This window comes from Equus caballus, chromosome 2 (assembly GCF_041296265.1).
Source record: "Equus caballus isolate H_3958 breed thoroughbred chromosome 2, TB-T2T, whole genome shotgun sequence".
Lineage (NCBI taxonomy): Eukaryota > Metazoa > Chordata > Mammalia > Perissodactyla > Equidae > Equus > Equus caballus.
The window spans coordinates 53082824-53109604 of NC_091685.1; the positions used below are offsets into that span (position 1 = coordinate 53082824).

At 48.0% G+C, this 26781-nt stretch overlaps 1 protein-coding gene across 1 annotated transcript in view; it reads left to right on the forward strand.

Annotated features, from left to right (window-relative positions):
* Positions 1-26781, forward strand: part of LOC138923238 (rho GTPase-activating protein 20-like) — an 84339-nt gene that overhangs the window by 16143 nt on the left and 41415 nt on the right. Inside the window, exons 2-3 of the mRNA XM_070261163.1 lie at positions 5721-5995; positions 12144-12251. The gene's annotated coding sequence lies outside the window, so the exon portion shown is untranslated. The remainder of the gene's footprint in view (positions 1-5720; positions 5996-12143; positions 12252-26781) is intronic.

Genomic DNA, 26781 nt, shown 5'->3' on the forward strand with positions numbered 1-26781 from the left:
TATAACTGATATAACTGATCTCTAAAAGAACTGGTAAGTTTTCCATCCTTTTAAGTGTTATTTAAAAATAGAGCAAGTAGATTGGAACCCTCTGGCCTCTGATGTTTTTAGAGCTTCCATGTGAGAATATCTGTCTGTTCAGTCATTCTGTGGAGTGGGTCCATAACATTTTGTATTTCTGTATTAAAATAGGTAAGCTTACTTGTTTTATTTCCAGTAGAGCCAATTTTGATCCTTCCTAGAAAAGCACGTATTTTACCTATTTTTCACAGACATTATCTCTTGCATTTTCGGCATTTTTCATTTTTCCACATATGACCAGCAGGGGGTGATGTGGGACTGGCCTGTGGTCCCTACAGAGCGGCTCAGGGAGGATTTTTACTCAAAGCAGCGTGGGTACCAGCAGAATGCACGGTTCCCTTCCCAGCATCTCCTCTACTACCACACGGATTCAGAGAAGCACCAGGCTCCAGGTCCCCAGCTGCTTCTCTGGATCCAAAGATGCCTCGGCCAACGCAAGGATTCTGCTCATCTCTGGGCAGCAGCCAGAGGATGAGGCTGATTATTACTGTGTGATTGTGCACAATAGGGCTTCTCACAGTGACACAGGCAGATGGGAAATTGGGACAAATACCTCAGCCCACTCAGGCACTTGGAATAGACGCTTCTGCAATTTTACAGTAACTTGTAGACACAGTAGCTGTGCCTGGAAGTAGTTTCTGGTTCACATCGGCTGTCTTCCCAATTTTCCAGTCAATATACCTGCAATCTCAGGTAAACAAACACCAAAATGAAAACCAAACCAAACAAAATACAAATCTCATGATGACACTGCATCTTTGCCTGGTGACCCATGTGTGATAAAATGAGAGCCTTTGTAGCTGGGCTGTTTGTCTTGAAAGATGGGAAATTAGCCTTTGCTAGATTTCTTCTTGTGGGAACCCAGGGTCCATCCAGCAGATACACAGTCCTCCACAGCAGGGACTCTGCTCTGTGAGGGGTCAGAGCGGAGACCTTCCCTCCCTCCCAGGCTCTTGTGCTCAGATCTGGCTGAGGCTCACTGTGTTCAAGCACAAAAGATTAAGATGTAAGATGTTGTGAGAAACATCCCAGGAGGAATTCCAGGCACAGAGCTGGCCTGACACACTTGCTGGGTGCCTGGACCTACGGTTGTGATGTCAGCAAGAAGGGGAGACTAAAATGGTGAGCCTGCAGCATGGAAGCTGGGTGAAGTATGTCCCACAGTTGTGACTTTCCTACCTCCGATCCCCCTCAGGGCACATGGGATTCCCTCCGGTGTGTGATCTGGAGCCTAGAGGTACACACTTGAGTTCTTCTCTCCTCTTGTATCTCAGTGGACCTTTCCAATTAGACAAAGTGTAAGAGAATGACAGTGGAATATGAGCGAGCAGAAACTCCCCAATATGTGCATGAAGTCAATCCAACCCAGGAAGCTCTTTAGAAGGACCCAAACCGTCTCCTTTAAGGGAATCAACAGAAACATAGGTTACAATGGAAATCAGCATCAAGGATTCCCAGAAAGAGCCCCTAAGTGTGTGTCCTAGGACAGCAGGGGTTCCAGACCAATCTCCAGATCCAGGTCTGTAAAGATAACCTCCTTGACTACTGCAGGCTCCAGCCAGAGGATGAGGCTGATTGTCACTGTCAAACAGCTGCATGCAACCTTGATGCCAATCCTAGTTCGTGGGGAGTGAGATCCACTCCCCGGTCTGACCTAACTCTCCTCCGTCCCTGCCTGGAGGCAACACCAGCCCAGGTTTTGGCTTCTGCTGTCACTTGTGCTACTAAACCCAGAGGGACTGATGCTTTCTAGTCAGTCCACCTGTATGGATGCAAAAAAAAAAAAAAAAAAAAACCCATTTTATTACTGGTTTTCCAATGCAAGCAAATCATTTTGTCACCAGAACCTATACAAGCACCTCCCTGCCTCATGCATGCATGGAGAAGAGAAGTCAGCCAGCGAGAGCCAGGAGACCCAGGTCCTCCTCTGCTCAGTCCCCTACATGTCCCATGAGCCTGGCCCAGGCTTTGCTGATCATGCCCTGAGTTCTCACACCCATCACCTCCTCACTTTCCCCAGTTTAATCCCACAAATCTTACCGGTTTTACAGCTACAGATTTTTTGTGTGTTTATTTTATTTTGGAGGGGGAGATGTTTGAAAGCATCTCAGGTCATTGGGATCTAGAGCCTATGACCCAACCCTCCTTATCACAGAGAGCCCTGATATTACAAAACAATTTACAGACAGCCCTGTTCATTAATCACATCAGCATATGGAGCAGCTACCAAGTAAACCTGGTCAGGGCCCAGTGTGAGTTGTGTGACAGATCTTGGATGCCACTAAGTCAAGGAGGGAGGGCGGACCTCAAAAAAGAGAGATGCACATAGTAATGGTTTACTTATCAATCTTCAGACTAAAAACATTGACAAAACTTGACTAAAATAGGGGAAACTACCAGAAATCTATCACAGATTCAAAAGAAGAAAGAATAAATCTCCAGAACAGCCATTAAGGGCAAATGAGCCCAGAGTGATCAGCAGGAGGGAGGGCGCCTTTCTCCAACAGCGCCGTGTTCCAGTGGCCACTGGAGAAGGCATGACCAGCACTTGTGCAGTGGGGTTGGGGGGGGGTCTAACAGGAGTCCCTCACAACAACAACAGCAACAATAATGGTGACAACAACAACATAAATCAGCCTGTCAGGGTATCCCAGACAGATTTCTCACCAGTATGAACCAACAGAGTACACTGTAGAGTCTTAGGCCTTGAACTTGGTTTAAGATGCTCCAGACATATGGCAGAAGCAAAGTAAAATGTTGGGTAAACCTGAAATATCTGGCGCTGTGAGGACTGTGCGATGCATCCCGTATTTATCCATCCGGAGATCATTGGTTATCTACAGGCAATTAATGTCTCAGACTCAAATCCCATGAAATGGCCTACTTGTTTTGCTATTCTGGGTAGTGACATCACAATGATCTGTGAGCAAAATCAGGACATCCTCCAGGAGAGTTGAGTGGAGTCAGAGGCACTGGCCCCTGGATCTGAGACCAGCAGAAGTGCTGTTGGACAGGTCCTGAGAGGGCAGTGTTCTGGGCAAAGCAGGCACAGAGAATGTTCTACTGGCTCTTGCAGACTTGGGCATTGAGTTTTCTCATTGAAGTGAGGCTTTTTGATACCTTAGTTTGTTTGTTTGGCCTAAAACTAGGTTCTCATACCCAGTCTAGGGAACATGGTGTACAGCTTGTAGCCCCATCTTCTCAGTTTATGCTCCCAAAGCCCATCCTTGGCAGCAACAAATTATCTGATCGTCTCACATTCATCAGATATTCCTCAATGTCAAGGTCAGGCTGCCATGAGGCCAGAGTCCACGATGGGTCAGGGAAAAACCAGAGACACATAGTCTAGCTGTGTTTGATGCAGGGTAGCCGAATGTTCATGGGTACATCCATCCACACCATTTAGGAAGCACCAACAATTGGCTGGGCTAGATGGGGAATAGGAAGCATTAGAGGATTTGACATGGAATATATGAAATCTGATTAAGTTTATGAAGTCCTGATGCTGCAAAGAAGATGAGTGGGTAGGTGGTGAGAGTGAAGGCAGAGACCTTTCGGGGGTTGTGGATTTGCTACAAATATTAGACTGGCGTCCTGGATGCCGTGTTCAGTGGTGACACAGGAAAGTTTTCTCTTTAGTTGTCAAGTGTGGAATCTCAATAAGCTTCAATCCTTCTTCTCTGAGATTCACTTGAGATGTTCTCTCTCCATTATCTCTTGTGTCCACAGGCTGATTTATCACATGGATCAAAAATGTCCCTGCAGTCCTAGGTATCGCATCCACACAACAAATCCTCTTGAATGAGAGAGACTTCCCTCCCTGATCTATTGAACAGGAATCCTGGTTGTCATGAGGTCCAGACCAGAGCACTTAGACCATTTCCCCTGATTCCGTCATGGCATCCCAGGAGGGGATTTTCTTATCAGTTTGGGAAATTAAAGGCCTATTTCTGGAGCTGCAGTGGGGTTTTTCACATGCTCACCACATGGTTAGGAAATTAGGGGTCTAGAGAGGACAAGAAAAGGCAAAATGTTTGCCTAAGTGGTCCCCACCCAGCACATCACTCTGCCCTCCATCGCCATCATTAGTTCATGTTGATCCTAGCACTGTGGACACTGGGAGCTGAACCGGGGACACAGGCCACAGGTTCCTGTCTCACACAACACTGCTTCTGGCTCCCAGACCTTTCTAATGGTCTGCAAAGGATCGAGCTCAGGTGAAATCACACCCACTTCCATCAGTGAGGCATCAATCTGAAATTCAATATTCTCAGGAGAAGTAGAAAGAATCAAAAATCCCTCATGAGGACATCCTCTCTCTAGAGGGAGTGAGAGGATGATTAAGGTTCAAGAAACCACAGTAGTGGCTGGTGCCAATCATCACATGCGTTCCTCTCCACCATCTACCCTGTCCCTCAGGTGAGGACCAGTCCCAGAGGGTCAGCTCATGAATCTCTGGATGCATGCTCCATTCCTGGCCCCTTCTACCCCCATCCCCAAGCACATGCTCCACGAGGTCAGTGAGGGGTCATTGCTGAGATTCTCCACCTCATGGGGTCCAGGTCACAGGTGCTCTATCCCAGTCACCTACCACTTCTATGTTCGGGCGTTGGGATCAGAGTGACCCTGAATCAAAAAGGTAAACACCTGACTCTCATACAAGTATAGAATGAACCAGTGTAAAATATTTTATTCAACTCATACATTAGTGAGGAGACCAGTAAATGGTAAGGATTGGTCACAGAGCATAGCAAAAATAAAAGTCCTTATATTTCGGCAGGAATAGAAGCTTTGGAGCAAAGTTTTTGAGTGTTGGAGATGCACTGCTTAATCTCTAACAAGAGAGGGATCACATACGAGGAAAGAATCTGGGTCCTGCACAGAAGGGGACCTGCCTCCATGGGGCCAGTCACTGCTCTGTTCTTGATCCTGATCTAAGAGGAGTTTGATAAGAGACACCCCCTCAGTCCTGACTGCTGAACAGCCAACGGCCACACGAACATGCTCACCCCTGAGGAGGCTGAGCAGAGCATAAAGACTGCCTTTGGGTGGTGGGGAGGCAACATGAGGGGCCACCTGGCCTGACCCTAAGGCAAGGGGAGAGTGGACAGAGCAGTGGGGACCAGAGCTGTTTCTAATTGGCTTTAGTCACTGTGTCACACCTGATGAATCATGGCCTGGACACCGGGGGGTGCTCAGTGCTCGTTCCTGAGGTTTTTGTGGCTCATCACAGCTGGGACCAGCCCCCTGGCACTGCCTGGTGCCCTCTGTTCAGGGATCACAGCTGTGAACTCCCCACTCCCTGGCCATCGTTAGGCAGTGAGACCTGAACCAAGGCCCAGTGAGAGATCAGAAAGCTGGGAGGGTCTGATGTGCATGTGTGGGCCCTCCCTCTGTTAGAGTATGAAGAGGGGAAGGGAGAGATCTGGGAGAAGCTCTGCTTCAGCTGTGGGGCCACAGACGGTGGGAATTGGTGATGACCTCCACCATGGCCTGGACCCGTCTCCTCACCCTCATTGTTCTCTGCACAGGTGACTAGTTATGGGGACAAGGGGCCCTGGGAAGATACATGTCACCCTGCTTTCTCATCTTGTTTCTAGACCCCAGCATCACCATCTCTGTGTCTTTCCCTCTTCTAGGATCCTGGGCCCAGTCTGTGCTGACTCAGCCGGCCTCAGTGTCTGGGAACCTGGGCCAGAGGGTCACCATCTCCTGCACTGGAAGCAGCTCCCACATCGGTGATTATGATGTGCACTGGTACCAACAGCTCCCGGGAATGGCCCCCAAACTCATCATCTATGATAACAGCAAACGGCCATCTGGGGTCCCAGAATGATTCTCTGGCTCAAGTCTGGCAACTCGGCCACCCTGACCATCACTGGGCTCAAGTCTGAGGACGAAGCTGATTATTACTGTGAGTGCTATGATGCCAGCCTGAGTGCTCACACAGTGCTCCAGGCATGTGGGGAAGTGAGACAGAAACCTGCTTCCCCCCCAGCCATGAGGCTTCCCTGCGCAGCCCCCACTCCTCGGCCACATCAGCTGCTTCCTTGGTTTCTTTGGCCCCAAACTTTCTATGACTCAATCCAGGGTGCTTTGTTTAGAGACTGTGTCCTCGTCCTCTCCAATTCTTCCCCCGCTGCCTGTGTCTGGTTTCAACACATTATTGATTTTCTCAAATCGAGCAGACATTCCGGGATGTGGGGGCAGGCTGTGCTGGCCACAGCATCCATGCAGTGTGTTAGTCTGGCAGGGCTGCCACAGCGCAAAAACATAGATGAGTTGGCTTAATCCAAAGAAAGGTATTTTCTCACAGTTCTGCGGGCTGGAAGTCCAAGATCAAGGTGCTGGCAGGTTTGTTTTTCCTGAGGCCACCCTCCTTGGCCCACAGATGTGTACATTCTTACTGTCTCCTCACATGGCTTTTTCTCTGTGTACTTACCCCTGGTTTCTCTTCCTCTTTTCAGAAAGACACCAGCCCTACTTGCTTAGGAGAACCCCCCATGAACTCTTTTACCTTAACTACCTCCTTTAATGCCTTATATCCAAAGACAGTCACACTGGGGGTTAGAGTCTCAACATAGGATTTTGAAGGACACAGTTCAGTCCATATCAAGGGGTCAGAAAAGAACCAAGGACACAGAGTCCAGCTATGTTTGACTCAGGATGACTGTCCAGATGATGTGCATCCACACAATTTATTGAACACCTATTATGTGTCAGACTTTGGTTAGGAGCTTAGGATAGTAGGTGGAAAATATGGGAAAGTCCCCATGCTCAGGAAGCTGACACTCTCAGGGGAAGAGAGAGAACAAACAAACAAAACATGCTTTGAAAGAAAGATGTCCTGGGAGAGTGAGGAGAGGCATGGCGGTTGGTGGAGATGGGAGAATTGGGGGGGTGAACAAGGAAACAGCAGAATGCGATTTAAGTGTATTTAATCCAGGTGCTGCATAGAAGGTGAACTAGGAGGAGGGGAGAGTGAAGGCAGGGGCCAGGTGGGGGTGTGGATGATACGATGTCAGACTAGGAGCCCTGGAGGAGGGCAGGAGCAGGTGGGATGGAGAAGAAAGGTCAGGGTCCCCATGTCTTGAAGGTAGGAGGGACTGAAGAATGAAAATGGGAAAGAGAGGAACCGAGGCTGGGCTCTTGGGAACAGTGCGGGATGTAAGTGAGTCGATTACTTGAGACAACATGATGACCCCATATATTTATGACAGGATTATTTAAACCTTATATTTTCAGGAGACATGATCAGCTCCTGACAAATGGGACTGTTCACAAGAAGTCCTAGGAATGCACGTCTCCGGTTTACTTTCATCTCACATTTGATGTAAACTACACCTGTGCCTGTTAAACTTTATCATGTTGTTGGAGGAATAGAATGTGAAGGATGAACTCAGTCCCCTCGTTCGCAATGCTGCCCCCATATTAGAAATCTTCCACTTTGGAAAAGATGAAAACCACAATTTCCACCAGATTACTTAATTTTAAACTCAATAAGTGGGATTCTGTAATAGGTTTGTGTTTACATGCTTCCAGAAAGTTCTTTTATGTATCATGAATAGATAACCCCTAATTGGCTACATCTGTCATTCTGTTGATGAGAAAAATGAGCCAAGAGGAATGGACAGGCTGATGATGCTGAGACTCATTTGCAGATGCAACCCCAGGCCTCAGAGCAGGGGGTCTGCTCTCCCACTGGGCAGGGTCAAGGCAGACGTGTCCACACATCCTGATCCCAGTCATCCCCTGGGGGATGGGGAAGGATGTGCTGGGAAGCAGGTGTTAGGATGGGCTCATTAGGTCCCAGGATGAACACAGTCTAGTAGGAGAAATATAGAAAACTCTACTAGAAATCAAAATGTGATGGATGCACCTAGAGAAAGACAGCCCTTCACTGCAGGGATGAGGAGGGGGGAAGGACTTAGGCAATGCTTTACATTAGAACCAAATGAAAATAGTGAGAGGATTTTTCTAAGATATGTATGTCATGCTATCACTAGGTTAATCCGTTCATTCAGAAGATATGATTTTCCAGAAGTTCAATCAGTCCCTTCAATTGTTAAACACATATGAGCTAAAGTGAGTTTAAAGTGGCCCTGAGCCAGGTGCAGGGACCCCCGTCACGTAGGAGAGAACCTCATCTTGCAGGGGCTTTCAACCTGGCTGCTTAACAGTCTTTGGTCTGGAGAACTCTCTCCGAGGAAGGAGGGACAGAGGGATACTTTGGTCTGTTTAGAACCAGAAATTCAGGGTGGGCTACAAAGTTTGGATTGTGGTATCAGGAAGACAAATGGCAAAATTTCACAAGGACCAACTGTAAGCAGGGCTGATGAACGCTGCTGGATTCTCTGTGATTGTCTCTATGTCCTCCATGAGTATATAGAGAGTCTCCAGGCTGTTTTCCCACATGGTCCAAACTTACCTCTGCAGTCCCAGGCATCATATCCACACAACAATCAGTCCATAAGGAGAGAGACTTGCCCTCCCTGTTCCACTGATCAGGAAATCAGCTTTCAGGAGGGCTGGACGAGCTCACTTACACCATCACCCAGCTCCACCATGGTGAGCAAGGAGGGGATTGTCTGACTGGTTTAGGTAACACAAGGGCTATCCAGGAGCACGTGTGGTCAATCCTAGGCCAACTGCATGTCTGGGAGACTTGGAGTCCAAATAGGAGAAGAAAATGATAGAAGTTTTACCAAATAGGTCTCTAACATTTCCTCACTCTTCCCTGCACCCTCATCGTCAGTTCAGGTTGGGGCATGTACTGTGGACACTCGGATCTGGGAAGGGGACACAGGCCAGACTGTTCCCGTATCATAAAGCCACAGCTTGGCTCCCTGGCCTTTCCGAAATTCCTACAAGAGATCAATTCCGGGACAAGACAGATTCATTCCCATCTACAACGTGTTGATCTGAAATTTAGGTAGTCTCATGAGAGGAAGAAAGAAGGAAAAAAAAAGCTTTCTCTTGATGACCTCTTCTTCCCAGGTTTAGTAAGAAGGTAAAGAAGGCTCAAGAAACCTCCATGGTGGCATCTTCCAAAGCTCACCGGACACCTCTCCCCGCCTTCACTCTCTCCAATGTGGACCAGACTCAGGCACCATCACATGAACCAATACCTCTGTCCACATGCTCCACATGGAAGTTCCTTTTGCTCCCAAACCACAGCAACTGCTCCCTTGGCCACCACTGTGTCATTTCTGGGAGTGTCCACGTCACAGAGTAAAGTTCCAAGGGAATGAGAGCACTCAGCCTGATGCTACCTCTGCTGTGACTCTGCCCATCGAGGACATAGAGAAAACTATTAAGAGCTGCAGTTGAACTGTCCTGGTTTTTCCTCCACCTGGACTCTACATGTCAAGGTCCTTCTGGAATGTCCTTTGTCTATCCAATCATATCATGTAATGTCCTCAGACCTAGACTCATTGATTTTTCCCAAATTCTACCATCTCTCTTATGTTCTCATTTCCTTTCCACCAGTCAGCTAATGACCCCAACCAAGCATCTTCAGCCCATTGTCACAAACATGTGTGTCGGGGGTGGAGTTTTAGAAAAATATAGCGTCAGAAAATCAAAGTTTTAGTTGTTCCTGGGAATCACTTCAGGACTCAAGACAAGCGATTCCTGACCTTAAAGATTCCAGTCCTCAGTCACCACAGGGTCAATAGATTAGATAGAAGGATCCTCTCAGAGATCTCAGTAAGTAACCTAAATTGTCAGGGAAAATTTTCCAAAAGTTAAACATATGGAGTAAGAACATGTGTCAAAAATTTATTCAACTTATATTTCATTGAGGAGACTAGTGAGACAGTAATAGATTTTAAAGAGTATTTTCTAAATATAGTACATTTATTCTACCAAGACTGGGCCAAGGAAGCCAGTTTTCTACGTTGGAAATAAACTGGTTAATGTCTTCAAGGGTAATAAATCTATGAGCTTTGGATTTCTCTTCTGTGTAAAAGTCTACAAATTAACGTGATTCCATTTACAAGAAAAATATGGAGAAGGGCAGCTAGACTTTAGATTCCTCCATCTTACACTTCCCGTCCGATCTTTCCTAAAGGGGAATCTGTCCTCTCTCTGTTGACTCTCTCACCCACTCTTCACTTCTCACCTTCCTGACATATGGCCTCTCCCTGTCTTCCTTTCCACCACTCCCAGTAGGTCACGCTCAACTAGTGAGCAAGACCCTTCACCTGATAAACCAAACCGCATCTGGGATTCCTAAGGCACTTGCCCTGCTAACTAATCCGATTTTTCCTAGTAGCCCATATCTCCGGGGTCATGTTATTTATCTCTGTCTTCCTCTGTTTGTATCCACTTTTTGGACTTCTCTACATCTTCACCTAAACCCAGGGAATCTTCAAGTCCTGCCCATGTCCTCTCAGCTCTCATGTTGTCTCTGACTCCCTGCTCCCCTGTGATCCCACAAACCTTCAATCCCCCACAGACCCATGAGTGCAGCAGTGTCTGCTCTGGTCTCCTGCCTCCAGTGGTGAAAGTGAGGAAGGGAGACCCCCTGTATGCCTCCCACCGTCGTGTTTCTTCTTCAGGTTCAGCTCTATGAGCAGGGATGAGGCTGTCTAGCACAGCCTAGAATTCCACTGCCAACCCCCAGACTCAACACCAGATCGGTGTTCAGTAAACATTTGCTATTGAAGGCATGCTCCTCACTACACAGGCCGAGTAGTACTGGATCAGGATGGGGCCTGAACTGGGAGAGAGTCAGCTGTGCCCGTGCTCCTCTCTCTGCCCTGAGCCTGAGAGCTGAGGGGGCCCCACCAGGGAGAGAGCATCCATGGGGAGAGGGGACACAGGCAGCCTCATCCTGTGTGTGAGAGACTAGGCAGACCTGCAAATCCTTGTTTATTGAAGTGGAAGGAAAAGCAAAATAAAATTCACAATGAACATTTCTGCATCATCAGAAAGGAAGCAGTGCCAAAAAAACTCAAGGTGCAAATATTTTGTAAAAATTAATTTCTGCTCAATAATGAAGAAAATTTCATAAAGTCCCTGTTGTGTGATTTAATCAAAATTGTTTAAAAATAACAAAACTTACAGAGAAAATAATATTTCAAGAGGTGGTATCATTGTAAATGCAAAATTAAAATAGAGCTTTTTTCCCCCAGGAAAATTCATTGACTACTCTTGATTAAATAATGACTTTAGATTTTCACTAATCCATTTAAACATTTTGGTGTATTAATATCTCAAGATAACGCAACCCCACTGTAACACACAGAGAGCACACCAAACTGACGGCCAGGATGTGCTCTCTGCCCCTAACAACTCCCCAGACTCAAGTGAGCTAAGAGTCTGGTGCATAGAATTCTCAAAGTTTTCTGGCTATAGAAGTCTTATTATTTGATCTTATTATCTGCTTATTTTCTTTTATGTTATTTTGGTAAAAGTTTTTGTTTTTGTTGTTTTACTTTTGGCTGGAGGTGATCTTTCTGGCAAAATCATGTAGAGTGGACATTTTGCCAGATAAAAGCATATAAATCGTTCTTGTTTTTAACCTCCCCACCCCTGCCCATAGCATTGGTTCTTGAGTATGAACCACATTCTTTTCAAAACTCTCTAATAGGAAAGATTGATCCTAATAGCTACACATGTCACGTTCCCCTGGGCCCAGGCTCTGTTCACAATGATTCAGAGGTTTGAGGAAAATGCTTCAAAGAATGTCATTTGTGATGACTTCCTAAAGAAAAGACATGGACTTTTTCCCAGATCTTTCCTCAGGAGTGCTCCTCACATCCCTTCTCCTCTCCCGACCTCTCTGGTCCCTTAGTTCCTAAGGACCCTCGAGTTTCCTGACTCTTCCAGCCACAGGAGTCCCTTCCCCTTCTCCTCCCTGGGCTTCTCCTCATTCCCCAGGGAGCTACCCAGTGTGTGCCTTCATCCTCGAAACTCTCACCCCCGTGTGTCCTCTGTGCACATCTAGTGAGGGGTCAGGCAGGAGGAAAGGGACCTGGATTCCTGAGCAGCCTGGGAAGTGACTTCATGGCTGACCTGTCCCTGTTCTCAGCTAATGAATGTTTTCCTTCATGTAGGGTTTGCATATGAGGCCCCTTCCCCTGAGGACTCCTTGCAAAGGGGGTGAATTCTGTCTCTGATTCCTGCTGAGGAGGCCCAAGCAGACAACGACAGACTGAAATGAGGTGGGAGGCTGCCCCTGAGGAGGGCCTTGCTCTGCCCTCAGGGAATGGCAGTGATCAAAGCAGTGGGGGAGGCAGGAGCCTCTGGCAGGGTCACCTGTCCTCTGGTCACAGATATGATGGACCTGGGCCTGGGGCAGCAGGGGCGCTGTAGGCTTGCTGCCAAGGGATCTTTGAGAGCTGGGAAACCAGACACCTGTCCCCTGGTCTCTGCTCACTGCCCCCTGGGCCCAGGAGCTGGATGTCTCGGGGTTCCTGGTGATTCTCAGCCCAGTCTCAGCCCAGGTCTACCCCTCCCAGAAATAATGATCTCAGGACATTGTGTGTGTGGTGGGAGAGGCAAACATGAACCGAGGAGGTGTTTGGTTGGCCAGGAGAAGAGGAGCAAATTTGTATGAAGGGCTCTATTCTCTGGGGATTGAGGAGGATGAGAGAGACCTGCAGCATTTCCATCTCAGCAGAGCTCTGGGGCGTCTGCACTATGGCCTGGATTCCACTCTCCTCCCCTTCCTCCTGCACTGCTCAGGTCAGGACAGTCCTGATTCCCCAGCCCACTAAACTACCTCCCAACCACATGGAGGAAATGTCTCTCCCTCTTTCCCTCCCTCCACCATAATGGCTGTTTGTGTTTCCAGACTCAGTCAGCCTGTGTGACTCAGTTACTCTCTGCGTCTGCCTCCCTGGGAGCTTTGGCCATGCTCAGCTGCACCCTGAGCAGTGAGCAGAGCACCTTCTACATCGGATGGAATCAACAGCACCCTAGGAAGACCCCTCAGGATGTGACGTGCCTGAAGAGTGAAGGAAGCCACAGCAAGGGGGATGGAATTCCTGATCATTTCTGGGGCTCCAGCTCTGGGGCTGACCGCTACTCAACCATCCCCACCAGCCAGTCTGTGGAGCATCTCACAGCATTGCTGTGTCATTTGTTGAAGCAACAGTGATCCAGATGAATGGGGAAGTGGGATGATCCTGTTTCTTCTGACCTGCTACCGACACTGTCACATGGCTCCCAGAAAGAGTGTCTGGTGTCCTGACTATCAAAAGTGTTGGATTTTTTCTTCTTGTTTCTCCAGGGAAGAGCAAGGCATATAGCTTCCTACCATGAGCTCCCCAGGCAGCAGGCGGCTGGAAAGCTGCTACAGAGTGACCTGGTGCTGCAGTAATGGTGCAAATGTAGAAAGCAAACCTGGTGCACCCTGCTGTCTCGTGCGGTGTCATTCCCTAGGGGAGCAGGAATACTCTCCTCTCCAGGCGGAAACCCCAGGATGACACCCCTCACTCCTGCCTCACTGGAGTTCATTGGAGTGACCACCTTAGAGGTATCTCACTGATCTTCTGGACCAAGGATTTTAGAACTCTCGCAATAAACTCGAAAGCACATGCTAATTTAAGGAGGAGAGAAAGAGACAGAGGCAGAGAGACATAGGAACAGTAAGAATGGTGGGAGTAAATGCACTTGACTCTTTCTTATATCTTGAGACATTTTATCTCAGGTGTCCAGGACGTGGGTTTGGTGAGTGAGAGAGAAGGAGGAGGGACCGACCCCATCACAGTGAAGAAAAGAGGTGCTAATCCAGAAAAATGAGGGAGAAATGAGAAAGATGCATTAAGGCCACCTTGACACCCCTGAGACTGAAAGGCAGGACTCTGTGACCTGTTGAAAAGCACGCACTCCAGCCTCAGAGGCGGCCGGTGCAGCCGGAATCCTGCCTGCCCTTTCCTCCCCTCGCTCATCCACGGCCCGGCTCAGTGCTCACTGGGACCCACAGGGGGTGACTTCCTACTGCCCCTGGGGCCTGGGGACAGATGGTGCCCAAGGGACTGAGAGAGCCCTAGTTCCCTTGGAGCTTGGGTGACAAAAGACACACAGACTTGGGACAGCTCTGTCTGCACTGTGAGTCCTCAACAGGCCTGGGTGTGTCCACCATGGCCTGGTCACTTCTCCTCACCTTCCACACTAACTGCCCAGATGTCATATGACACATGTGTGACCAAAATGGCTACATCAAAAGTACATTAATAATCGCTATTTTCACATAAAAAGAGAAACAATCCATTAAAATGGGCAAAAGATCTGAACAAACAATTCACAAAGGAAAATAAATAATAAAAAATTTTAAAAAGTGCTTGGCCTTATAAGTCATCAGCAAAAGGGAAATTCCAACTATAATGAAACCTGGACCAAAAGGTGGCCCATAATGAGTCAATTAGCACAATCAGAGCTGCCTCGGCTTAATGGAGAGGAAGGAATATGCACCTACAGAAATTATGCACCTACTTGGGGCCGGCCTGGTGGTGCAGTGGTTGAATTTGCACCTTCCAATTTGACGTCCCTGGGTTCGCTGATTTGGATCCTGGGTGTGGACATGGCACCTCTCAGCAAGCCATGTTGTGGCAGGGGTCCCACATATAAAGTAGCAGAAGATGGGCACGGGTCTTAGCTCAGGGCCAGTCTTCCTCAGCAACAAGAGGAGGATTGGCAGCAGATGTTAGCTCAGGGTCAATATTCCTCAAAAAAAACAAACAAACAAACAAAAAAGAAACTATGCACCTACAGAAACTGATGGAATGAGAAAGTCTAACAAACCAAATGTTGACAGGGATGTGGGGCCAGAGGAACTCACCTATCTTACTCATTTGGAATGTGAGATGCTTTGAAAACTTTTGCCAATTTCTGATAAATTGAAATCTAAACATTTAGTTTGACTCAGCTTTTCCAGTTTTATATATTTAAGCAAACCAAAAAAGAAAGAAAGAAAACAATGTCATAAAGGGAAATATGTAAGAATGCTCACGCTGGAAAAGACCTTTTAGTTGTAACACCAAAAGCTCCAACCAAAAAAAGAAAAACCAAAAAAACAAATTGATAATTTGGAATTCATCAAAAATGAAATACCCTGCACTTGAAAGTCACTGCTAATAGAAGGACAAGACAGCCATCGACTGGGAGAATATGCGTGCAAATCACTTACCTAATAAAGGACTTGTGTGGATAATATGTTGCAGAGTTCTTTCCATTCAATAATTACAGGAGAGTTCAATTTAAAATTAGGAAAGATATTTCAACAGACACTGCACCAAAGATGATACATGATAGCAAATAAGCTCATGAAAAATTTTTCAACATCATTATATATTATGGAAATGCAAATTAAAATGGAAATTATATGCCACTAAACCTGCATGAGAAGGGACAAAAGTACAATACTGAGAGGAGGCAGCACAGCTACTCTCACACGGCTGGTGGGAGCACGGAATCGACAAACTAGTTAGGAAAACAGTTGAGCAGTTTCTAAAAGGGGTAAATATATAGCTTCTTAAGACCCAGCTGCTCTGTTTCCCCAAGAAAAAATAAAGTGCATACTCATTCAAAGACTTGTACACAAATACTCAGCAGGTTTATTCATTTATAACATAAAGTTACATATTAAATTTTATTTTAACTACTTAATATATGAAATTCACATATTAAATAAATGCAAACAAATAAATTTACTTCTAACATAAATAACGGCTTTATGTATAAATAGCCCAAAGTGTAAAAGACCCAAACGCTCATGAACAGGTGGATGGAGAAGCAGACTGCGGCCCGTCCATACTGTGTGCCCAGGAATGGCCTGTGGATAACTGTGAAAACAGGGATGGGTGTCAAAATACATATGCTCAATGAAGGAAGCCAGACAAGTAAAGCTGGGAAACCAGAACAAAGATTTGAATTATATAAAATTCTACACAATGGACATTAATTTATAAAGACAAAAGCAGATCAGCAATCACCTAGGGATTGGGGAGGGGATGGCGGGATGGAGTGGTTTCAAACTGGTGATGTCAACATAATGACAGATACAGTCATTGCCTTGACGGTGGTGATGGATTCACCAGTGTGTTCATATATTCATGAGAGCTTGCCAAATTACACACTATAAAATGGCAGTTGATTATTTGAAAATTAAACCTCACTAAAGCTGTCATAAATACATCTCAATCCCTTCTTTGTGAAAGAAAAAGTTCTTTCGAATCGGTCTCCAGCTCTCCTCAGAGCCACAGCTTCAGTGCCGTAGACCACTGCAAATGTCCCCTGTATGGTTTGCCACCCAACCACCAACCTAGTCTACTTAATGTCCCTGAGTATTTGCAAACACTGCCGATCTTCCAAGAATCAAGCACATTTCCTAGGAACAGTTATTGCTTTGTTTGTCCACCAGCAGAACCCCGGTCTCCATTCAGACCCAGGGCTCCAGTGGCTCCTTCATGTGGCCCCTGTGGAAGGAGCTGCTCGGGTCTTGCTCCCAGAGCCCTCTGCCTCCTCACTCACTGCAGACTCAGTCTCACTGTCCTGTGGTCAGATTTCCACATCTCTTCCTCCTAGCAGGCCAGGAAGCCCACAGTTAAACAGGTTGTTGATCAATATCACTTACGTGGGGGCAGAGCACGGGGTGTGGCGCATGGATGTTTGTGGACCCACAGTGACCAGGCTGTCAAGTCAGTGTCCCTGACATCATTTCCAACCTGAGACTGAAGTTAGAACAGTGAGCAGCAGGGGGCGCTGTGGGTCTTCCCCAAGGTTGCACCTTGGGTGCCCCCTGCTGTGTAATCCCTCAAATCCTCCAGGGCTGGGACATTGGTGCTTGTGTTTGCTGAGGGGTCTCAGTAGCTGTGTCCTCTCTGCTCACAGGTCTGAGTAAGGTCCCTCAGCTGCTTCCTCCCTGGTCCCTCTGATGGGGCAAACTCTGAACTCACCCATCAGCTCCTCCATCTAAGGAATCAAGCTCAGACTCAGCTGGTTCTCAGGACAAAAGTGGGATCATCATTAGGGGGAACAAATTTATGTGAGCAGCCCCTTCTCTTTCAGGTCAATGGAGAAGAGCAAAGATTTGGGGGCCACCCAGCCCTGATCTGGGGCCCCAGCAGGCTGTGTGCACCACGGCCGGGACTCCTCTCCTCCTCATGCCTCTCTCTCCCTGCCCAGGTAGGGACAGTCTGCAGTGTCCAGAGTCAGCTCCTGAGCCTGTGTCAGCCCCCTGTGGCTGAGACCCTCTAGCTGCTTAACCTTAGTCTCTGCCTCATCATCCACGGGTGTCTGTGTCTGCAGGTTCCCTCTCCCGGCCAGTGCTGACTCAGCCACCTTGCCTCTGCATCACCTGGAGCATATGCCAGACTCACCTGCACTGCCAGCAGTGACATCAGTGTTGGTGGATACAGGATATTCTGGACCAGCCAAAGCCAGGGAGCCCCCAGGTATCTCTTGCTCTGCCACACAGACTCAAATGAGCATCAGGGCCCAGGATCCCCAGCCACTTCTCTGGATCCAAAGATGACACAACTAACTCTGGTGTTCTGCTCGTCCCCGGGCTGCGACCTGAGGACGAGGCTCACTATTACTGTAACACATGGCCCGGCGTCACTAATGCTCACATGTGCTCCAGACCCCCGAGGACGTGAGACACAAACCGCCCCCCCCACTCTCCTGGCCTGGTGCGCTCGCCCCTCTGGTGGCTCAGGAGATGGCTTCTGCTGTCACATCTTAGACAAGACCTGATTTTCCTAGAACCAGAACAGTTGACAAAGTCATACCCTTTTCTTCATATCATGAAGAATATCATTGCTAATATATTCTTATCCAACTCATGTTTGCATAGACAAAAATTGCTTGTTGAGAGAGAAGAGTCTCTCAGTGGAGACATTTGAGGAGGCCAAAAGAGATTGAGTCTGCCCATGCCCAACGCAGGGTCGAGTGACTGCGATATGCTTCCGGTCTGACTGTTTCAGTTTGGATTTTGTGATAAAATGCCAAGATGCAGAAATTAATTGTATTCTATATAGCAGTAATGAACCTTCAATTTTTAAAAGAAAAACAATAACATACAACATTACTAATATTTAATGAAACGTGGATATATCTGAGAAAAATTGCAGATCTTGTATACTGAAAATTACAAAACCCTTCAAGAGAAATTTAAAAAATAAATGAATGAATAGATATTCCTAGTTTCTGGGTCAAAAAACTGACTGTCACTAAGATAACAGTTCTTCCCGAAATGATCCAAAGACTCGCTGCAAGGTCTTCAGGTAAAATGTAATCATGATGAACCATGAGGGAGAAGATCTCAGCAAAGAAAGAAAATGCTAAGAGCAGACATAAATGGCGCACAGCCCTGGGATGCTCCTTCTCTCCCTCCCGGGGAGCCGATCCATCTGGGAAGGGAGGGGTGGAGCATCGTCTTTGAACTCCAGGAACAGAGAGGTTGTTTTCGATGATCAAGGTGAGGCAAGGAGAGCAGCGTTAGTCCCAGAAGAGTCAGAGGCCAGGTGGGGAAGCTTCTCTGAGGGCAGACGGGCAGAGGGTGGGGGCAGCAGGCCAGGGCTGGATGCCACTGGGCCCTGAGCCCGTGCTGGCACCCACCATGTGCGCCGGGGGTGATGGGTTTCTTGTTGTCGCCTCACCACAAGGAGCACCTTCTGATCTGTCACCTGTGCATGAGGATTGTGACCCAGCGGCTCTAAAGAAGAAGGTGCTCCCAGGGTCCCTGACATCATTTCCAAGGCTCAGAAGTGGAACCTGCATCCATGAATCCTGGACAGGAAACCCAAAGGCTCTTCTCACAAAATCATGGATTACTGGCGATAGCTGCCTGGCCTGTCGCAGAAAGAGTGTGAATCCGTCCTTCAACAAATGGGGCGCCGACAGCCTGGTCTCGTGGGGTTGTGTACAGTGCACAACCATCCAGGAATATTCCTGGACCTCTGCTTCCCTGTGACCACAACCTCCTGAGGTCTGTGTAGGGCCCAGAGCACAGGCTGCCCTTGTGCCACCGCGTATCACAGATTGTTCCACAGGACAGGACCCTGCAAAGGGCCAGAACGAGTGAAGAGCAGGCAGAGATTTGGATGAAGGGCTGTGTACGACTTATGGTTCTCCTGAGCACAGAATCAGTAGGATGTGTCTCTCTCTCTCTTTATCCATGTATCTATGTATGTATCTGACTATCATCTATCCATCTACCTATGTGTGTATGTATGTGTGTATCCATCTATGGAAATTTATTTTAAGAAATTTTTTCACATGATTATAGAGACTGGCAAGTCCAAAATGTGCAGAAGGCTGGCAGGCTAGAGACCCAGGGAAGGAAGAGTAGAAGTTACAGTTGGGTTCTGAAGGCAGTCAGCTGGCGGAATTCCCTCTTCCTAGGGGAGGTCAGTCTTCTCTCTATCAAGTCCTTCAACTGATTGGATGAGGCCCACCCACATGGATAGTAATCAATTTCAATCAATGTTTACTGATTTAATTATTAATCTCTTTTAAAACATGCATTCACAGAAACTCTTAGAGTAATGTACGACCAAATATCTGTGTCCTGACCGAATATCATGGCATACATAAGCTGACACATAACATGAACCTCCACAGGCCCCTCCCTTCCCTCTGGGTGTGGAGGAGGATGAGAGATGTGAGGTAGCTGTGCCTTAGCTTTGGGGCCTTAAGGGGCAGGGTTCAGGTTGTCCTCACCATGCCTTGGGTCCCCCTGTTCCTCACTGACCTTGAACACCACACCTTTAATGGCTCGCTGACACACGTGTAGGCACACTGCCCAGGGCTGCCCTGCTCCCTGCAGCGTGGACCTGTCCTGTGCACACAGGACTCTGCTTCTCTCCCTGCTGAGCTGGCCTCCTGCGGGGACTGGGATTCCCGGATGGAAAGCCAAGATCTGCTGCCCCGGAAAAAAGCGCTGGATAGAATGGAGTGATTTTGACACATCAGCCCCTGGGATATCCAGTTAAAGCTCCAGACCCATCGGAACAGCCACACTCTCACAACCTCAGTTCTCTTCTCGGTCTCCACATGGCCCTCGGCCAACAGCTCTGGTTTCCAAGTCGATGGTGAAGCTTAGCATCACTAACCAGCACAACCCAGATGCCACAGTGCTCTTCCAGTGTGGGAGGGCTGGGGACCAAGAGTCACACTCCTTGGGCAGCAGGAGTCAACCCCCCTTCAGTGCTAACGAGGGGCTGACTTTGTAGCATTATTATTAAATTTGCAGAGTGTCTCCTCACCTGATCAGTGAAGACATGAAACACGAGTTGGGAGCTCCTCCCCTCACAGTCTCCACAGCCAGAGCTTTCTTCTCAGTCAATGCTCAGGTTTTGTGGCTCCCATACTGGGTGACTCCGTTATCTTTGCAATTTCCCCCTCACTTATCATCCTCTCTGGCAATCCCAAACGTCTGCTGTGAATCCTCAAGTGAGTCAGGCTGTGGACAACATGAGCAGGGACCCCAAACCTCCCCTTCTCCATCTTTTATGTGTTTCAGGCTCCTGCTTCCAAGCTGTGCTCACACATCCATCTGTGGTGTCGGGTCAGGTCTCAGGAACAGGATCATCCACAGCAGAGAAAGCAGCACCTTGAGATGATCAGTGTGGCCTGGCGACAACAGCATCCAGGCAGAAGCCCTAGAAATGTGGACCCAGGTGTTCTTTTCTCACAGCATCTGAGACAGACCCTCTGGCTTCAGGTCTGGCAGGAAAGCTTCCTGAGGGTCTCTTAGATCCTGTCCTAGGATGGGGTTGGCCACTGGGACCAGACATGAGATGATCTTGACACAGTGTCCAGATCTGTGAGGAATCACGATGCAGCCCCTCCCCCTCCCCCTGTGAGCCCGTCACTCTCTGGTCACTTCCTCATCTGAGTCTACATCCGGGTGACTCTGCCGTTCATCTGCTGCCATCCCTGAATGTCTGGAGACTTTGTGGGAGCTGCGGCTCTGAGGATGGCTGCGCCATTCGTGACAGCCTGTTCTCACCCTCATCACTGCTGCACAGACAGAAGCTTTCTTTTCAGGGCACAAATTCTCTCTAGATAATTGACGGAAGAGTCAACAGAAGGGTGATGCCAATGTGTCCAGCCGAGTTAAGAACCTGCCAGTATCTGACCACAAGGAACCCATGTAATCCAATCCCAGATCTTTGTCAGAAACCCAAAATATGCCTCTATTTTCCTGTTTTACCCAATCCCAGGATGGTGGCCCTCTTCCTGTCCTCTTGAGGCCAGGAGCAGTAACTTCCATCCTGATCCCCTGGGCCTGACCCTCAGCTCTGTGCATCTTGCTCCCTGGGGGCTCCCTGCCCTCAGACCCCAGGCTCCCTTGTGAGGACTGACCTTCCTGCATGAACAGGAACCCAGGGGCAAGGCTGCTCCGAGAGTCACAGGACCCACTTGGGCGGAGGGAAAGAGGGTACCTTGATGCCTCTGTGTCCACATCCTCGGGACAGTTTGTGTCCCTGACCTCAGGACTGCGTCAAGACTGCAAACGTGTGTTTCTCTAGCCAGATCAGGAGAAATCGGTGAGAGTTTATCAAGGCAAAGAAGAGACCACTGTTCATCATTTATCACTCAATGAAGGCACAGGCCTTAGGTCTGTCAGTTCCCTGGAAGATTCTGGAAATGGAAAAGAAGACTCCACAGCTGGTGTTGGAAATCAAACACAGAATTAGTGGATGTAAAGGTTTACCATAAGCCAAGAGAGACAGAAGTGGGACTCAATCGTGAGAGTGAAATGAGTGGATTTGTTTCAAAACCATCCTTTTTTGTCTCCTTTCTCATTGCAAAGGTTTAAGTAGAAAAACACAGATGACGTTTTCAATAAACGCTTAAGAAGATGACAATTAAATTCATCTCCATGCCTGCCTTTGTAAAAATAAATATAGAAATAAAGCAATAAGGACTACTTCCTCAATGGCTTAAGGATGGTGTATCTTTAAACCAGAGAAAAGCATTATCCCAGAACAGAGAAGACTAGAATTGTTCCATTTCGGTCTTGGACCGCACGTGATGACTGCCGACACAGCTCTTCTGAAAGGTTTACCCTGAGATTTGTGTCAAGTCAAGAATAGAAAAAAAGAGAAAACATTTAAATATGAAGAGTTAGATTTTAATTATGAAAGCTATAAGTATGTACCTAGAAGTCTAGTGATTGTACTGAAAATTAATTAGGATGAATGAAAAAATTATCTGAGTCACAATGAATAAACGTAGTATCTCATGTTAAAAGTATGTAATCTAAAATGTAGTTCAAAATGTATATGATTCTGTTTCCAGTATAAAAAATTAAAAATTTGACCATATCTGTAGAAAAACAATTACAAATTTCAGCACGTAATAAAATAAAAAATTGAACAAATGGTGGAATGTTTCCTTACATGAAAACAGAGTAAAAATGTCAGCAGTGAGTAGACAGGTTATATGGGCACCTTTATTATTTATGTTGTGACTTATTCATACGTGTTTCCCCTTGAGAAAGTGTGGGTTAGCATAAGCAGAGGTCACGGTGCACGTGACACGCCACCACTGCAGAGCCTGACATGGACCAGGCACAGTGACCCCGTGTGCTGCCCACTAACTGGCATTTGCTGCTAACACATCCCTCCCTCTGATATCTGAGGGGCCGCACTGGAGCAGCACCCACTGTGGGGACAATGATGTCCTCCCTTCAGCACTTCCTTGCTTATGTTGTTCTGGAGCCTCTGCCCATAGGGAGCGAGGACTGAGGCTCAGCTTGACAGGAAGGAGAGGCTGGAGAGAAAACAGAGTGAAAGAGAGAAAGAGACCAAATTTCTTGGGTCCCAAACTGTGAGTGCACAGGGTCAGATCTGTGGTGCCTTTGTGTTTTTATTCCCTGCGCTGGGGATGGGTTATGACACCCCACCTCAGCCCAGCAGTGGAATCAGTATGGGGACAGTGGAGACAGTTGTGGATGGTCCTCAGCGAGAAGGCCACAGCAGTGAATTCTGAGCTGAATGTGACCAAGAGGCTGCAGCCTGAGCAAGGCCTGGGTGTGGCCCCTTCCTGTGGGGAGTGAGAGGCAGAAGCTGAGCCAGGGGTGGAGGCAGGGGATCTCTGTCTGAGGGGCTCCTAACCCCTCATGTCAGGCCGAGAGGAATAAGGGCTGGGGCAGCAGGAGGCGCTGTGGGCCAGTCGCTGGAGGTTCCATGGGGTGATGGCAGCTAGGAAAACAGCCACCACCTGAGTCTGTGACCCATGTCCAGTGACCTCCATGCCAGGGTCCCAGGGCCTCAGGGCCTCCACCCAGCCCACTTCTCCCTCGGTCAGATGCCGCATGTTTTTTGGAGGGAAGGAAGGGGATTTAGGGAAGAGGTTTGGAGGCTGGTCCTCGGGGACTGGGTGAGATGTGAGTGAGCTGTACCTCCTGAATGATGGTCTATGGACACACGTGGGGGGTTGAGGTCCTGAGCTCATCCTTGTGATGGAAATATAGACAACAGCCTTCCTGCCTTGTTCAGTGGTGACAGGAAGGTTGTAGTTGTCAAGTGTGTCATCTCAATGGACTTCCCTCCTTCTCTGAGATTTATCTGAGTTGTCCAATGTCCATGATCTCACATGTCCCTAGGCTGATATCCCACATGGGTCAAAAATGTCCCTGCAGTCCCAGGCATCACACACACACAATAAACTCTCCTGAATGAGAGAGATTGCCCTCCCTGATCCATGGAACAGGAATCTCAGACTTCATGAGGATGGGACCGGAAGAGATACCTCACACTGTCTCCCCTGACTCCATCATGGTGAGCAGGGAGGGGATTGTCTGATTGGTTTGGAAAATGAAAGGCCTGTCCCTGGGGCTGGAGCTGGGGCAAATCACAGGCTCACCACATGACTGGGAGATTTGGGGTCAGAGAGGAGAGGAAAGGACAGAAGGTTTCCCTCAGTGGTCCCAGCATGTGCATCATCTGCTCTCCACCCTCGTCATTAGTTCATGTTGGGTCAACTACTGTGCACACTAGGAGCTGGGCAGGGGACACTGTCTCATAAGACTCTGCTTCTGGTGCCCTGGTCTTTCTAATGTTCTGCAAAGGGTCAGTCTCAGGTGAAATGACACCAACTCCAATCAGGGAGGCCCCAGGCTGAAATTCAATACTCTCTGGAGAGGGAGAAGGGGGCAAAACTCCCTCATGAGGATGTCCTCTTCCCAGAGGGAGTGAGAAGGGCGATTACATCTCAAGAACCCACACTAGTGGCCATTGCCTGCCATCACCAGGCTCCTCCCCTGCAAGTGCCTCCTCTCTCAGGTGAGGACCTGTCCTAGAGGCCCAGCTCATGGATGTCTAGACACACACTCCAGTCCAGAGCCCTTCTGTCATGTTCCCCCAAACAAGTGATTCCTCAGGTCACTGAGGGCTGATTTCTGAGATTCTCCCCCTCACAGGGCCCAGGTCTCAGGGACTCTGTCCCAGTTACGTTCCTCTTCTGTGTCCTGGAGCTTGGATCAGAGTTAGCCTGACTCAGAAAAGTGAACGGTTCACTCATACAAGTAGAGAATGAGCCATGTGAAATATTCTATTCAACTCATACATTAGTGAGGAGACCAGTGAATGGTAAGGATTGGTCCAAGAGAAGAGTGTAGCAAAAATCAAAGTACTTCCATTCCACCAGGAATAGGACCTCTGAAGCAAAGATTTGGAGTGTTGGAGACACGCTGCTTAATCTCTAACAAGGAAGACATCACATAAGAGGAAAAGAGTCTGTGTCTTTCAATTACTGCCACCACTACTTGTCCTTGGTTTCAATCCATTGTCTGTTTTTCTCTAATCGAGCAGACATTCCTGGATGCTGGGGCAGGCTGCCCTGGGGACAGAGTCCACCAGGGGTGTGTGAATCTGCCAGGGCTGCCATAACATAACACCACAGATGGGGTGGATTAACCACAGATGTGTTTTCTCACATTTCTGCAGGCTGGAAGTCCAAGATCAAGGTGACGGCAGTTTGGTTTCTCCTTGGCTTGCGCATGGCTGCCTTCTCACTGTGTCCTCACAGGGACCTTTCTCTGTGTGCTCATCCCTGGTTTCTCTTCTTCTTCTTATAAACACACCAGCCCCACTTGTTTGGGCACCACCCTCATGACCTCATTTACCTTAATTACCTCCTTCAATGCCTTATCTCCAGGGACAGTCACATCAGGGTTAGGGTCACAACCTAGGATTTTGAGGGACACAGTTCAGTCCATATCAGGGAGTCAGGGCAGAATCAGGGAAACAAAGTCCAGCTCTGTTTGACTCAGGCTAGTTGACTCTCCATATTATGTGCATCCACACCATTTACTGAACACCTAATTTGGGTCAGACTTGGGTGTAGGGGCTCAGGATAGTAGGTGGACAAGATAGGAAGGGTTCACATGCTCAGAGTGGTGACACTGTCTAGGGGAAGAGAGAGTACAAACAAGCAAAATATACTGTATAGGAAAGCTGTTTTGGGAGAGTAAGGAGGGGTGAGCTTGGTGGGGTGGAGATGGGAGCATTAGAGGGGTTGTCAGGGGATCAACAGTATGTGATTTGTTTATGAGGCCCAGGTGCTGCATAGAAAATGAAGGAGGAGGAGGATTGGATGTAGGTAGGGACTAGGTAGGAACTGTGGACGACACAAATGTCAGACTGTGAGTCTGGCTAACCGGTGGAGCAGGTGGGATAGAGGAATAAGTTCAGATTCCCCATGTCTTGGAGGAAGGAAGTATTGAAGGATGGTGTTGGGAAAAAGAGGAACTGAGGCTGGGCTCTTGGGAAAAGTGCGGGTGTGGGGTGATTCAATCAATTGAGACAACATGATGGCTCCATCTAGTTGAGACAGGATTATTTGAAGCTCACATTTTCAGGAGATATGATCAGCTCTGACAAATGTGTCTACTCATTAGGAAGGCCAGGCCTGCGCATCTCTAGTTTACTCTCCTCTTACATTTGATGAAAACTTCACCTGTGCCTGTTCAATTTCAGCATCTTGTTAGAGGAACAGAACACGAAGGATGAACTCAGCCCCCTCCTTCTCAATGCTGCCCCCATATTAGAAACTTTCCACTTTTTAAAAGCCAGAAAATGACCCTTTCTACCAGATTAATTAATCTGAACTTCAGGAGCGGGATTCTGTAATGGGGTCATGTTAAAATGCTTCCAGAGGTTTATTTTATGTAAAAAAGATTGATAATGCCTACTTGGCTTCTCTTCTTATTTTCTTGAGGAAGAAAATTGGCCAACAAGACAGGACAGGCTGAAGAGGCTGAGACTTGGCTCCAGATGGGACCTCAGGCCTCATATGAGGGGGCCTGCTCTCCCACTGGGCAGGGTCCAGGAGGATGGTCCACACATCCTGATCCCAGTCATCCCCTGTGGGGGCGGAAAGGCTGTGCCTGGAAGCAGGTGTTAGGATGGCGTCATTTCCCAGGCAAGCAGAGTCTAGTAGGAGAAATCAAGAAGACTCTCCTAGAAACCAAAGTGTGATGGATGCATTTCAAGAAAGACAACCCCTCAGTGCAGTGAGAAGGAGGATCTAGGCAATGCTTTACCCCAAAATCAAGAGAAGATAGTGGATGGATGGGTGTGGCTCCCCCCTGGGCACTGGACAGTTTCCTTGTTGGGCAGGGTTGGCCCTGGGTCACAGCTGATAAGGGCTGTGCTGAGACAGAAGTCTGCTTCAGGGTCCACAGCTGGTATTAGTCTGAAGGCCTGCTTCCTGGGGCTTAAATGGGCCTGTCCC